The sequence below is a fragment of the Scardinius erythrophthalmus genome, assembly GCF_964197995.2.
Source record: "Scardinius erythrophthalmus genome assembly, chromosome: 1".
NCBI classification, from domain to species: domain Eukaryota; kingdom Metazoa; phylum Chordata; class Actinopteri; order Cypriniformes; family Leuciscidae; genus Scardinius; species Scardinius erythrophthalmus.
Window position 1 is genome coordinate 23,255,093 of NC_138221.1, and position 16,300 is coordinate 23,271,392.

Genomic DNA, 16,300 nt, shown 5'->3' on the forward strand with positions numbered 1-16,300 from the left:
ACCAAAATCTAAAAAAAATCAACAGCAAGATCCTTCCCGCAAACTGCCCAGCTCACATAATACACAATGCAGTAAAACGTGCCAGCAATGCACTGCAAATAGATGTGGAGACTATCGTCATAAAATCATTCAACCATTTCAGCTGTTCTGCAAAGAGAGTTTCCACCCTCAAAGAAATGTTTGAATTTGCTGACATGGAGTACCAAACACTGTTGCGTCGCGTCCCGACACGCTGGTTGAGCCTGCACCCTGCAATTGACAGACTTGTCAACACCTGGCCAGCGGTGCGCAGCTACTTCTTGTCACTGGGACAGGAGGAGTGCCCCCGTGTCCTCTGAGATGCGCTCCAGGGTAACGAGCATGGAGAGGAAGATGAATGCAGCGAGCTGGAGGTCACACACTTCTTCTTGCAAAACACTTTAAAGCTTTTCACTGGTGCTGTGCTGAGTCTTGCGAGTGACAGTCTCACCTCAGTTGAAGTATATGCACTTATGAGCGGCCTCCGAACCAAACTCCAGCAGCGCAAAAAAGATGCTTTTTTCGGAGCAAAAGTTGACAGCGTCCTCCTCTCCTTCGTTAATCTTAGGGTTGACAGGCTCAAGAGAGAATTCACAAATTTTTATGATATCGCGGAGCAATACCTTGAGAAATGGTTCAACTTCTCAGAATCCGGGCACCTGTTCAACATCCAGTGTTTCAATCTTAAGGAAAAGCAAGAAATCAGCTACAGGGAATTAATGGCCGCTGTATCCGCCCTTCAGATGCATGATGAACTCGACCTGGATGAGTTCTACAATGAGAGCTGTGTTCTGAAAGAGATATTGCCTCATCTGGAAATACATAGTCACCCTGTAGGTGCGCTTTGGGCCCAAGCACTCAGGAGCACGTCTGCGTTCCCACAGTATGCCAAGCTACTGTCTTTCATTTTGAGCATCCCCATGATCAATGCTTACTCGGAACGAGTGTTTTCAATAATGAAAGGTGCCTGGACCGATGTGAGAAACAGGTGCTCATTTAACCTGTTCCGCAGCGAAATCAAAGTAAAAATGAATTTAATGATGACTTGTGCAGAGTTCCATAAATACATCCTGGGAAAGACGGGAGTGCTGGCAGCAGTGAAAAGTTCTGCAAAATATGCTGATGTCGAGCCTCCACAACCTCGGTAGGCTATATTGCTTAAGTGTGAATTTAAAGTTATATTGTTTCTATTAATTTATCTAATTCATCTAGGCTATATGCACAAAGACAATACAAACTTTTTGTCCCCTTTTTGCTTTATAGAGTAGATGAAGAGAACGCAAGTTGCAGCAGCCGTTAGGAGGACAGTTGAAAGTGCAGGCAGAAGTCGCGTGAAGAAGTCAGACCGGTCGAGGGCGAGGCACCGTGTTCAAAATAATACTTCTATAGCCTACGTATTAAGTCAAGTCAAGTCAAGTCAAGTTTATTTATATAGCGCTTTTCACAACACAGGTTGTATCAAAGCAGCTTCACAGTAATAAATTAGAACAATACATCAATGTTTGTTTCTAGTGGAACGTCTACGTTCGGTAATGCTGATCAATAGTATCGTTGATTGATTAATTCAATTAAATATCCCCAAATATCCCCAACTGAGCAAGCCAAAGGCAACAGTGGCAAGGAACCGAAAAACTCCATCAGGTGACCTAATGGAGAAAAAAAAAACCTTGGGAGAACCCGGGCTCAGTCGGGGGCCAGTTCTCCTCTGGCGTTTATGAACTAGAGGTCGGATTTAACTGTAGGATTAGAAGTATTATATGAATGCCTGGCTGAAGAGATGCGTCTTTAATCTAGTTTTAAACTGGGAGAGTGAGTCTGAGCAACGAACAGTATCCGGAAGACTATTCCAGAGTTTTGGTGCTAAATGTGAAAATGCTCTCCCTCCTTTGGTGGATCTGGATATCCTAGGTATGACCAAAAGCCTCGAATTTAGTGATCTTAAAGAGCGCGATGGATTATAGGGCGATAGAAGATCGGTTAAATAGACTGGAGCTAAGCCGTTTAGGGCTTTATAAGTCAGTAGCAATACCTTGTAATTAATACGGGACTTTATAGGTAACCAATGTAGGGATGATAAAATCGGTGTTATATGATCATATTTTCTTGATCTAGTTAGAACTCTAGCGGCGGCATTTTGGACTAACTGTAGCTTGTTTATTAAGGATGCAGGACAACCGGCTAATAACGCATTACAGTAATCTAGTCTCGAGGTCATGAATGCATGAACTAACTTTTCTGCGTCAGAAACTGATAGCATATTACGTAGCTTAGCAATGTTTCTAAGGTGGAAAAAGGCTGTTCTTGTAACATATGAAATATGATTTTCAAAAGACAGGTTGCAGTCTAATATAACACCCAGGTCTTTTATTGTAGAGGATGAAGTAACAGGACATCCTACTATGTTAAAGTTGTATTGTGAGAGGTTTTGTGGGTGGTTTTTTGAACCGATAAGTAGTACCTCTGTCTTGTCTGGATTTAATAAAAGAAAATTATGCGTCATCCAATCTTTTATATCTTTAACACACTCTGTCAATTTGGATAATTTAGCGTTTTCATCTGGCCGTGATGAAATATAGATTTGAGTGTCATCAGCATAACAATGGAAACTAATTCCATGTTTCCTTATAATATTTCCAAGTGGCAGCATATATATTGAGAATAATAGAGGGCCTAACACAGATCCCTGCGGCACTCCATAGTTTACTGGAGTTATGATAGATTTTTCTCCATTTAAATAAACAAAATGGTAGCGGTCAGATAAATACGATCTAAACCAGCTTAATGCTTGTCCTTGAACACCAGTATAATTTTGTAGTCGATCTAAGAGTATTGTATGATCTATAGTATCGAACGCAGCACTAAGATCAAGTAAAACTAATATTGAGATACAGCCTTGGTCAGAAGCTAAGAGTAAATCATTTGTGATTTTAACGAGCGCAGTTTCAGTGCTATGATGCGGCCTGAATCCAGACTGAAACTTTTCATAGGTGTCATTTTCTTGTAAGAAAGAGCCCAGTTGAGCGGACACAACTTTTTCTAGTATTTTAGACATAAAAGGTAGATTTGAAATGGGTCTATAATTTACTAGATTATTCGGATCTAATTGTGGTTTCTTAATGAGAGGTTTTATAACTGCCAATTTAAATGTTCTTGGAACATGACCTAAAGATAAAGACGAGTTAATAATATTGAGGAGAGGCTCTTCCACTACAGGTAACACTTCTTTCAATAGTTTAGTTGGTATGGGATCTAATAAACATGTTGTTGTTTTAGAGGAAATGATAAATTTATTTAACTCTTTTTGTTCTATAGTTGAAAAGCACTGTAATTGTTCTTGCGGCGTGATAATTGAGGCTGAATTATAAGGCGCGATTGAGGATTGAACGTTTACAATTGTGGTTCTGATGTTTTCTATTTTCTCAGTGAAGAACTTCATGAAATCATTACTACTAAACTGTAATGGAATACTTTGTTCAGGAGACATCTGTTTATTTGTTAGTCTCGCCACGGTGTTAAATAAGAACTTAGGATTGTTATGGTTGTTTTCTATTAGTTTGCGTAGATGCTCAGCCCTGGCCGCTTTTAGGGCCTTTTTATAACGTGACATACTGTCTTTCCATGCGATTCTAAAGACCTCTAAGTTGGTTTGTTTCCATTTACGCTCTAAATTACGGGTTTCTCTCTTTAGAACACGCGTAGTACTGTTGTACCATGGTGCTTTACTTTTCTCTCTGACCTTTTTTAATCTAATGGGCGCAACAATATCCAATGATCCAGAGAGAATGGTGCTCATAGTGCTAGTTAATTCCTCAAGTTCATCTGTTTGTTTGGGTTCACTGAGCAGCTGAGACAGATCCGATAAGCTGTTTGAAAAATTATCTATGGTGGATGGAAGGATTGTTCTGCCTAATCGATAACGCGGCGCAGCATGATATATTACAGGAGTACGTAATATGCAAGTTACCATGTAATGGTCAGTGACATCGTCACTTTGTGGAATGATATCTATATCGGTTGGATCGGTTCCATGTGATATAATTAAATCGAGTGTATGATTAAATCGATGAGTCGGTCCGGTAATGTTTTGCTTGACCCCAAAGGAGTTTAATAAATCAGTAAACGCAGCCCCTAACGCATCATTTTGATTATCTACATGGATATTAAAGTCTCCAACAATTAATGCTTTATCGAAGTTAACTAATAGGTCTGAGAGAAAATCTGCAAACTCTTTTAGGAAATCAGCGTAAGGCCCAGGCGGTCTATATACGGTAGCCAAGGCTAGAGATAATAGGGATGTTTTTCTATCATCTAAGAGCGTAACATTTAGTACAAGTACTTCAAATGAAATAAACTTATAACCCGTTTTCTGAGTAACATTGAGAAAATCTCTATAGATTGTTGCAACACCGCCGCCACGACCATTCAGACGGGGCTCATGCTTATAGAAGTATCCAGGAGGAGTAGACTCATTTAAACCGAAATAATCATTTGGTTTAAGCCAGGTTTCAGTAAGGCAAAGTACATCGAAGCTATTATCTGTGACTATTTCATTTACAATAACTGCCTTAGGTGTGAGTGATCTAATGTTTAAAAGACCTAGCTTTAAAAATTGTTTTTGATTACCAATAGCAACATTTTCTGGTTTAATAACAATTAGATTTTTTCTAGATCCTGCAGTAGATTTATGATTTGATCTCACTAAACGAGGAATAGACACAGTTTCTATGCAATGTTCTACACTATTTATATCAGTTAAATTGGTGCAGCAGAGACTATGATTTGGACTTTTGTTTACTAGTCAAAAGGTATTTAACATTTTGGAGATGTTATCTGACAGAAGATCCGATCCGAATCTGTTTGGGTGTAAGCCATCAGCACGGTAAAGCCTAGGACGCTCCCAAAACAGATTCCAATTATTTACAAAGAGAAGTTTCTGCTCATTGCACCATGACATTAACCATTCATTAAGCGCAAATAATCTACTAAACTTTTCATGACCTAGTCGGTACGTGGGAAGCGGTCCTGACACAATAATCGTTATATCAGGCGATGTGCTGCGTACCGTATCGATCAGATTCCTGAAGTCTTTCTTCAAAACTTCCGTCTGGCGCAGTCTGATGTCGGCCCCTCCCGCGTGCAGGACAACGGTTCCGACGCGCTCGTTCAGAATCTCGGGAACGTGAGCAGCGACTTCGGAAACACGAGCACCAGGAAAGCAGTGACTATGCACCTTACTTTTATTTAACGTAACGTGTACGTGTCGAACGATGGAATCGCCGATGATCACAGCATCGCGTTCTGTTTCGCGAAGAGGGGAGAAGCGGTTTTGTGTGGATATCTCGAAAACCGGGAGGGTCGGAGAGAGTTTTCTTGGTCTAGACCTGACTCGCGACTTCCGCTGCGGAAAAATCCAGGCTTCGTGATGGCATGTTGGAGCCGGAGTGAACGAGACCATGGCTGATCGCGACCTCGACGTTCGGGACCGATGTTGAGGAACGCACGGAGTAGACGAGGTCGGAGTCAGCGGGTTAGTAACATTAATCTCTGATTTGTGTGCCTCGGCGCGCGATGTTTCGAGAGCCAAACGCCGGTCTATCAGCTCGGCTTTTCTTACTAAAAGGTCGTGGATCTGTTTCTCAACAGCTTCCAGCTCAGACTGCACCGCGTGCAGCTCAAATGTGTCTTCACCTGCACCAAAAGGTAGACTACTTACATTTGATATATTCGCCATTTTAACAGATGGACAGTAAGTTAAGTTAGCAACGACGCTACCAGTGGTGCTATCAATATTAATACTAATTTATGGCTTAAGTCTTGGATATAATCCGTCTTTTCAGTGGTACGGGTGTAGAGTAGACGCACGATAGGTGAAAAATGTTTGTTTGTAACTTAAATGAGTGCGGAGAAGACGCGTTCAGCCGTGATCCACGGACGTAACCTATAAGAGTATCCAGCGTTGGATCACAAGGCTTGAGACGCGTCTGCTCAACAATCCGCGTTATAACTATGAGGTGAGGAAAAGTAGAAAATGTTCGTTGTAAGTGAGTTTAAAGAGAAATCAAGAATTATAAATCAATCGATGGAGCTCCAAAGACAACAACGCGCTCAGACGCGACGCATGCGCATTCGAAACAGGAAGTATTAGGCTATATCAATTTATATGCATATGTACTTGTTAAAAATATGATTGGTTCATTAACTTCAGTTTGAAGTATAAAAATAGCCTAACGTTACTCTATATTATATCAAATTATATGTATGTAGGCTACTTATATTAATAAAAACATGATTGGTTCAGTCACTTTCGTTTGAAATTCATTATCTTTAGTATTCATTACCCCCCCCCCAATCAACCAATCTCATCTGGTCACCCTATACGGGTGTGGGTCGGACAAGGGGGAAACACAGGTCTAAACACGGTTTTAAAACAGTCACGTGCAAACGTAAAAACATTTGAACAACTATATGTTCGACCTATCCCATATAGTTGGTTCTTAAGGGGGGAAGTGTTCCACGCGTTTTGTTTTCATTGATCTGTGCACGTTAGTGTACTTCACACGTGTTGGCTGTTGTGCTCATTATTTTCTCTTTGTCTCTAGAGCTGGTAAGTCCCGCCCCTTCCGTAAAACCCTGCTGGACCTCAAAGTTGAAAAACCGTCAATGCAAGTGAATGGGAGAAAATAATTATTTCCTGGTCCCGTTTGAATTGTGCCATGAATGTGAACATATGTTGTCTGTGAATTTTTTATATAACTTTTCATGTTACAAGTTTGACAGTATATGTTATGATTCTTCGGCTAGCAGTTGTGGAAAAGACATAGCGAGAAAGACTACATGTCGCCTATGTGACGTCACCCCATAAAGTTGACTTACCCGTGGTTTTCGCCAACTTCAACGATTTTGTCCTCTCCCTGAAAGAAGGCGGTGAAGTGCACCAAAGACACAGCCATGTTTAGCGGGATCCGTGAGCTAGTGTCCGTGTGAGAGTGCTGGTGACGTTTCAAACGTGTCGAGAGTTGTAGTCCACAAAGTGCTCTCACACAAAGTCTAACCGTATCAAACTTCTACCCGCTAAATTGTATCATTCTTTACACGAAAAGTTATATAAAAAAATTCACAGACAACATATGTTCACATTCATGGCACAATTCAAACGGGACCAGAAAATAATTATTTTCTCCCATTCACTTGCATTGACGGTTTTTCAACTTTGAGGTCCAGCGGGGTTTTGCGGAAGGGGCGGGACTTACCAGCTCTCTAGCTCACTCTCTCTGCTCGCATGTTGCTGTGATTGGCCGAGTTGGACGTAAGTCATCACTAAGGCGGCGCTTGAGAGCCAATCGGAGGCCACCCAGCTGGTTTAATGGCGTGTTCATTCATGCTTTCTCTCTCGATCTCGAATTGATCTCTTTGTAGTGGAATGAGTTTTCTGTAGCAAACTGAGCTCTTTTGTAGCGCAATGAGTTTTCTGTAGTGAATCGAGTTCTTGTGTACGTCTCTTGTACGTGTTATGTGTTGTCTACCTTTTCGTTTGCTCTGAGACATTGGTCAACAGCTGATATAGTGGGAAGAGAACGTAGGTCAGTACAGTCGTGGTCAAAAGTTTTGAGAATGACACAAATATTAGTTTTCACAAAGTTTTCTGTTAAACTACTTTTAGATATTTTTTTCAGTTGTTTCTGTGATGTACTGAAATAGAATTACAAGCACTTTATACATTTCAAAGGCTTTTATTGACAATTACATGACATTTATGCAAAGAGTCAGTATTTGCAGTGTTGGCCCTTCTTTTTCAGGATCTCTGCAATTCGACTGGGCATGCTCTCAATCAACTTCTGGGCCAAATCCTGACTGATAGCAACCCATTCTTTCATAATCACTTCTTGGAGTTTGTCAGAATTAGTGGGTTTTTGTTTGTCAACTCCCCTGTCAACTGGTTTTGGTACCAGTTTGTCAACTGGTTTTGGTACCATTCTTTATTCATGGCTGTGTTTTTGGGCAAAATTGTAAGTGAGCCCACTCCCTTGGATGAGAAGCAACCCCACACATGAATGGTCTCAGGATGCTTTACTGATGGCATGACACAGGACTGATGGTAACGCTCACCTTTTCTTCTCCGGACAAGCCTTTTTCCAGATGCCCCAAACAATCGGAAACGGGCTTCATCGGAGAATATGACTTTGCCCCAGTTCTCAGCAGTCCATTCACTTTTCCGATTTCCAATATTTATGTAATTCTCAAAACTTTTGGCCACGACTGTATATCGCGATATACACTGCACCCGTAGCAGATGACTGTCTAGACACACTAGGTAAGAAGTTAGCGCCACTCATTGTATTTCTGTTTTGTTAAGTAGTTTAGTTAGTGTGCCGGATGCACCGAAGATTTCGGTTTATTTTCTACCTTTTTTTTTTTGGTTAGATTAGGTTTAGATTAAGGATTGTTTTGTTATATTCTGTTCTTTTCTTTGGCGCCACTTTTGTTCTTTTCCCATTTATTGTTTGTTTACATTATTACTGTGACATTCAGTGCCTAGAGTGCCCGTGTGAGCCACTGGAGGGCGCCCCTTCCTAGTTTATGGTTTCATTTTATATTTTGACCCTGAACTCATTATGCTTTATGTCTTAAACCTGTTTGATAATTATGCTTGTTAGTATCCTTATTTAAACCTGTATGTTTCCTTTGTTCAGTGTTCAGGATTGTAGGTGTCACACTGCATTATCTAGCTTTGTTTCTAGTTTCAAAGTTATCTAGTATTTTAGTCTCCGTGTCTCGGACCTCTTGCCTGCCTGTTTTTGATTACCCGACTGCCTGTTCCCTGATTGTACTGCTGCTGATTTGGATTGCTTACCTGGACTCTGATTATTGCCTGTTTCCCCATTTGTGCTCTTTGGATTGTCCTTCAAATAAAAGCCTGCATTTGGATCACCTGGCTGTTTCCCGCTGCAGTTCGTGACAGAATCCTGAACCTATACAGATCCAGCGGCTGAGAAGGTCCCGGTCCTCGGGATGCATCCTGTGGCAAAGATAATGTGTCTCCGTCAGGGAGATCGTTCCACTGAAGAGTACGTGGTGGACTTTCTGGAACTGGCTCCCCAAACTCCCCTGGACGAGGAATGTCTAATGATATTCTTCCGTGGAGGTCTGTCGGAACCACTGTATTCGTATATGCCCACTCATGGTTCGTACAGCAAGTTAGTCCAGTATATTGAGTGCGCTCTTTCCATGAGCGGTTCTACGTTTTCTGTGGGCTCTCCGAGAGAGGAACAAGCGCATCAGGAAAGCTTCATTGAACCAGCGCTTCACTCGAGCTCCGCCAAGTTCACGCCACTCAACAGCCCCGTTGAACCGGTGTTTTGTGAAAGGTCCGTCAAACCTCCACCACGACTGCTTCATGTGGGCTTTATTGCTCTGGCGTCTCACATGCGCTCCGCCGCGCCAGCACCCCAGGTGAATTCCGTTAAGACACCGCTTCAAGAGGGTCTCGCCGATTCTGCGCATCTAGTCAGCTCCGCCGAGCCGGCGCTTCCAGAAAGCATTGAGTCAAGTCCCGCGGCCGAATCTAAGGAGTCAAGTCCCATGGCCGAATCTAAGGAGTCAAGTAAGTCTGCTGAGTCTGCCATCGAACCGAGTGAGTCAATTGAGTCACTTCCTGTCTGTAGTGAATCAAGTCCCGTGAGTGAGTCAAGTCCTGAGATAAGTGAATCGTTTGGATCAAGCCAAGCCAAGCTGACTGTATTCAACTCTACTGACCCAGAGCCACCATGCCCTGCAGCAACCCCTCACCGACGCAGGAGAAAGAGGAGGACTCGCACGGCTCGCCGGACTCCAGAGGGCGTTCCCAGGCTCCTCGCGCTGCCGGCCCCCGCCTCTTCTCCTCGCGCTGCCGGCCCCGCCTCTTCTCCTCGCGTTGCCGGCCCCTCTTCTCCTCGCGCTGCCGGCCCCGCCTCTTTTCCTCGTGCTGCCGGCGCCGCCTCTTCTCCTCGCGCTGCCGGTCCCGCCTCTGTGCCTAGCTCTGCCGGCTCCACCTCTTAAGCTCCGTGAGGTTGTTTTAGAGCTCGTTTCCAGCCCGGAGGCTGGAACCTTAAAATTTCCCAAATACTTTTGGGGGGGGGCAGTAGGGGTCCGAAAAGGGCCATGGAGGCGAGGGCGACATGGACCACTACACCACTGCCTACTCCTGAGGGGGTCATGGAGGTGGCGCCTACATGGACCTTTATCCCACTGTTGATTATGCCTGAGCTTCCCATGTTACTGGTCCCTTCCAGCTTTGCTAAATGTACTCTGCCCTGGCTGCCTGGGGAGCGTGCTTTCCTGTGGACTCATGTTCTGCTCTGGTCTCCAGGCCCCAGGTCTCTCCATGCACCTGGCCTACTGCCTCTCCACGGGCCTGGCCCTCCATCCCATCCCCTGTTGTCCTCCCTCCAGAGCTCTTAGGAGCGTCTGGAAGCCGCTCATTAGAGGAGGGGTTATGTGACATTCAGTACCTAGAGTGCCCTTGTGAGCCACTGGAGGGCGCCCCTTCCTAGTTTATGGTTTCATTTTATATTTTGACCCTGGACTCATTATGCTTTATGTCTTGCACCTGTTTGATAATTATGCTTGTTAGTATCCTTATTTAAACCTGTATGTTTCCTTTGTTCAGTGTTCAGGATTGTAGGTGTCACACTGCATTATCTAGCTTTGTTTCTAGTTTCAAAGTTATCTAGTAATTTAGTCTCCGTGTCTCGGACCTCTTGCCTGCCTGTTTTTGATTACCCGACTGCCTGTTCCCTGATTGTACTGCTGCTGATTTGGATTGCTTACCTGGACTCTGATTATTGTCTGTTTCCCCGTTTGTGCTCTTTGGATTGTCCTTCAAAACCCCCTATGATGCCAAAGAAAAAGAGGACCGTGACGTCGCCCGGTATGGCGCAGCCGGGGCCCCACCCTGGAGCCAGGCCCGGGGTTGGGGCTCGTATGCGAGCACCTGGTGGTCGGGCCTCCCCCCATGGGGTCCGGCCGGGCTCAGCCCGAAGGAGTGACGTGGGGCCACCCTCCCATGGACCCACCACCTGCAGGAGGGACCGTAAGGGGCCGGTGCTCAGTCGAAGGCGGTCGAAGGCGGGGGCCTAGATAACCCGATCCCTGGACACGGAATCTAGCTCTAGGGACATGGAATATCACCTCTCTGGCAGGGAAGGAGCCTGAGGTTGTGCGTGAGGTTCAGAGATTCCGACTAGAGATAGTTGGGATCACCTCTATGCACGGCTTGGGCTCTGGAACCACACTCCTCGGAGAGGATGGACTCTTCACCACTCTGGAGTTGCCCATGGTGAGAGGCGGCGGGCTGGTGTGGGTTTGCTTATAGCCCCCCAGCTCAGCCGCCATGTGTTGGAGTTTACCCCGGTGAACGAGAGGGTCGCTTCCCTGAGCCTTCGGGTCAGGGATAGGTCTCTCACTGTCGTTTGTGCTTACGGGCCGAACGGCAGTGCAGAGTACCCGGCCTTCTTGGAGTCTCTGGGAGGGGTGCTGGAAAGTGCTCCGACTGGGGACTCCATCAGTCTACTGGGGGACTTCAACGCCCACGTGGGCAGCGACAGTGACACCTGGAGGGGCGTGATTGGGAGGAACAGCCCCCCTGATCTGAACCCGAGTGGTGTTCTGTTATTGGACTTCTGTGCTAGTTACAGCTTGTCCATAATGAACACCATGTTCAAGCATAAGGGTGTCCATCAGTGCACATGGCACCAGGACACCCTAGGCCAGTGGTCGATGATCGACTTTGTAGTCGTTTTATCCGACCTCCGGCCGTATGTCTTGGACACTCGGGTGAAGAGAGGGGCGGAGCTGTCAACTGATCACCACCTGGTGGTGAGTTGGATCCGATGGCAGGGGAGGAAGCTGGACAGACTCGGCAGACCCAAACGTACTGTGAGGCTCTGTTGGGAACGCTTGGCCGAATCCCCTGTCAGAGAGATCTTCAACTCCCACCTCCGACAGAGCTTCGACCAGATCCCGAGGGAGGTTGGAGATATTGAGTCCGAGTGGACCATGTTCTCCGCCTCCATTGTCAACGCGGCCACTCTGAGCTGTGGCCGTAAGGTCTCCGGTGCCTGCCGAGGCGGCAATCCCCGAACCCGGTGGTGGACACCGGAAGTAAGAGATGCCGTCAAGCTGAAGAAGGAGTCCTATCGGGCCTGGCTGGCTTGTGGGACTCCTGAGGCAGCTGATGGGTACCGACGGGCCAAGCGGACTGCAGCCCGTGTGGTTGTGGAGGCAAAAACTCGGGCCTGGGAGGAGTTCGGTGAGGCCATGGAGAAGGACTATCGGTCGGCCTCGAAGAGATTCTGGCAAACCGTCTGGCGCCTCAGGAGGGGGAAGCAGTGCCCTACCAATGCTGTTTACAGTGGAGGTGGGCAGCTGTTGACCTCGACTGGGGATATCACCGGACGGTGGAAGGAATACTTCGAGGATCTCCTCAATCCCGCCGTCACGTCTTCCATTGAGGAAGCAGAGGCTGAGGGCTCGGAGGCGGACTCGTCCATCACCCAAGCTGAAGTCACCGAGGTAGTCAAGAAACTCCTCGGTGGCAAGGCACCGGGGGTGGATGAGATCCGCCCTGAGTACCTCAAGTCTCTGGATGTTGTGGGGCTGTCTTGGCTGACACGCCTCTGCAACATCGCGTGGTGGTCGGGGACAGTACTATAGGGGGATCACACTTCTCAGCCTCCCTGGGAAAGTCTACGCCAGGGTACTGGAGAGGAGAATCCGGCCGATAGTAGAACCTCGGATTCAGGAGGAACAGTGTGGTTTTCGTCCCGGTCGTGGAACACTGGATCAGCTCTATACCCTCTACAGGGTGCTGGAGGGTTCATGGGAGTTTGCCCAACCAATCCACATGTGCTTTGTGGATTTGGAGAAGGCATTCGACTGTGTCCCTCGCGGCGGCCTGTAGAGGGTGCTCGGGGAGTATGGGGTCCGAGGCCCTTTGCTAAGGGCTATCCGGTCCCTGTACGACCGGAGCAGGAGCTTGGTTCGTATTGCCAGCAGTAAGTCAGACTTGTTCCCGGTGCGTGTTGGACTCCGGCAGGGCTGCCCTTTGTCACCGGTTCTGTTCATAATTTTTATGGACAGAATTTCTAGGCGCAGCCAGGGGCCGGAGGGGGTCAGGTTTGGGGACCACACGATTTCATCTCTGCTCTTTGCGGATGATGTGGTCGTGTTGGCCTCATCAAACCAGGACCTCCAGCATGCACTGGGACGGTTTGCAGCCGAGTGTGAAGCGGCCGGGATGAGAATCAGCACCTCCAAATCTGAGACCATGGTCCTCAGTCGGAAAAGGGTGGCTTGCCCGCTTCAGGTTGGTGGAGAGTTCCTGCCTCAAGTGGAGGAGTTCAAGTATCTCTGGGTCTTGTTCACAAGTGAGGGAAGGATGGAACGGGAGATTGACAGACGGATCGGTGCAGCTTCTGCAGTAATGCGGTCGCTGTACCGGTCTGTCGTGGTGAAAAAGGAGCTGAGCCGCAAGGCGAAGCTCTCGATTTACCGGTCAATCTACGTTCCTACTCTCACCTATGGTCATGAGCTTTGGGTCGTGACCTAAAGGACAAGATGCCGGATACAAGCGGCCGAAATGAGCTTTCTCCGCAGGGTGGCTGGGCGCTCCCTTAGAGATAGGGTGAGAAGCTCGGTCACTCGGGAGGAGCTCAGAGTAGAGCCGCTGCTCCTCCACATCGAGAGGGGTCAGTTGAGGTGGCTCGGGCATCTTTTACGGATGCCTCCTGGACGCCTTCCTGGGAAGGCGTTCCTGGCATGTCCCACCGGAAGGAGACCCCGGGGAAGACCTAGGACACGCTGGAGAGACTATTTCTCCCGGCTGGCCTGGGAACGCCTCGGTGTCCCCCCGGAAGAGCTGGAGGAAGTGTCGAGGGAGAGGGAAGTCTGGGCATCCCTGCTTAGACTGCTGCCCCCGCGACCCGGCCCCGGATAAGCGGTAGAAGATGGATGGATGGATGGATTGTCCTTCAAATAAAAGCCTGCATTTGGATCACCTGGCTGTTTCCCGCTGCAGTTCGTGACAATTACATTGTACATAGTACACATTATTATTATTGTTGTTGTTGTTACTGGATCTAGTGGCTTCGGCTTTATGTGAATAAAAATCCAGTGATTTCTCTTTCAAAGATTGTCTGTCATGTCCTTCCACCTTACTTCACATCCAGCAGTATGTTAATATATAAATGTTACTGTACATTCCTTATACTCTTAAAGTTCGTAACAATCAGGTACTTAAATAATGTTCATATTGATTCTTCATTTAAATTAATGAACCACAAAACAAAATGCTTTGATATGTAACAATTACATTTGATTACACTACCTAAAACAAAGTAAAAGTCTGGAAAAAATTAAGTTTAAAATAGAATGTAAAGTCATTCTGACATTAACTTGCTATATACAATATAATGTTGATGATCTATTATGGGACATGACCAAAAGATGAAGTGATAGTGATGTAGTATGATGCTATATACCGGTCACAAATAATATTTAATCATGTAGCAGATGCAGACGCGTAATTCCCTGCAGAAAACACTTATTTGCAATGCTATGACAACGTACTGATGATCTGTCATCTGCTATTATTGCTGTACACAGGAAAAAGGAAGAGAGACAGCACTTCGGAGCTGGTGCAGTATTTGGAAAGGGCAGATGAGAGGTTCCAGCAAAGAAATGGATGATGCCTTGCGGCGGGACATGAGAGCGGACACACATTCTCTGCTTGGACTCACGGGGCGCATGATGGCTGTAATAATGGATGCTCAAGCGCAAATATTATTGCAAATAAATCACCATAGTATTTTTGTTTGTTTCTTTTTATGTACAATTTTTATTTAAATTAACCATTTACAATTTTATTTCTATTTACATTTATTTCACTTAATATTTAGCAAAGTCTGTTTATCCTATTTATTAACAGGCAAATATCGTATACGGTTTGTGTGTGATTTTCATACGATTTTATGTATTTTCATATGAATAAAGAATGTGTACATAAAACATAAATATATGCATATAAACTGCTATATATAACATATTTCAACATCATTATATGACTAAAAGCCACATTAGATTGTGATTGGAAGTTAATAATAAAAAAAAAACTTGTTGGTGGTTTAAAGGGATTTTTGAGTAAAAATGTAATATTAAAGGGATAGTTCACCCAAAAATGAAAATTCTGTCATCATTTTCTCACCCTCAAGTTGTCTCAAACCTGTAGGAATTTCTTTTTTCTGCTAAACACAAAATAAGATATTTTGAAAATTGTCTGTAAACAAACAGTTGATGGACCCCATTGACTTCCATAGTAGGAAAAAAAATACTATGGAAGTCAATGGGGTCCATCAACTGTTTGGTTACAGACATTTTTCAAAATATCTTCTTTTGAAACAACTTGAGGGTGAGTAAATGATGACAGAATTTTCATTTTTGGGTGAACTATCCCTTTTATCTTTTCAATTATGTAGATTGATGCTAATTATAGCTCTAATCCACCTGTCGTGCAGGAGCTATATCTATTTCACAATCTATTTAGTAACAAGAATTGACATACGGTCCCAAGAATACTGTATGCCTTTTTTTGGGGGGTCTGTTTTCTATAAAGACTAATAGGTGAATAGTGGGCCTGGAGTTGATGGCCAAGCCATAATGCCAGAATAAAGGCTATAATGGCTGAATTCAAACAAAAGAATATTTATAAAAGAATGTCTCATGTTGGCAGCAGTGTGAAAGGGTCATCGATTGAGGACCATAAAGCAAGAATTGAGCTCCTGGCCAGACATTAGTAGGTGTGTCTCTAAAACTCATATGACACGCTCTAATGAAATTATTCACAGAATACATTGTTTTAGAGATACAAGAGTTTATTCAATGGAGGAGAATATAATAATTGTATGACAGTTCAGATGTCCTCAAACACAAACGACAGTGTTACAAAAATATGGCATTGGTGTATTCAAATAATCAGTCGTTCCCGCCGTTAAAACGCATCATTAATGCAGCTCTGATGTCAGCCCCTTCTGCGTTAGCATGCTCAGGTAATGTCTGAACAGGAGGCTCAATGTTTACAGTCCTGTCTGGGTGCTCTTCAGTGAAATTATCACCATGGAGCACACACCGGGTCAGTGCCATTCTCTTGCTCAGCTCCAGCTTGCATTTCTTTTTAGGAGGCACCTCCATCGTCCTTTTAATCTCCCAAAAGACATCTCCACAAGCGATCATGCACTGCTCAGCCTGTAAT

The 16,300-nt window shown here is 45.2% G+C and overlaps 2 protein-coding genes across 2 annotated transcripts in view; one reads left to right on the top strand and one right to left on the bottom strand.

Moving 5' to 3' along the window:
* LOC308697603 (uncharacterized protein) overlaps window positions 1–16,300 on the top strand; it is a 641,328-nt gene that overhangs the window by 90,358 nt on the left and 534,670 nt on the right. The gene's annotated exons all lie outside the window — the stretch shown is intronic.
* The window catches only part of LOC308691831 (uncharacterized protein), a 66,820-nt gene that overhangs the window by 27,485 nt on the left and 23,035 nt on the right, over window positions 1–16,300 (bottom strand). The gene's annotated exons all lie outside the window — the stretch shown is intronic.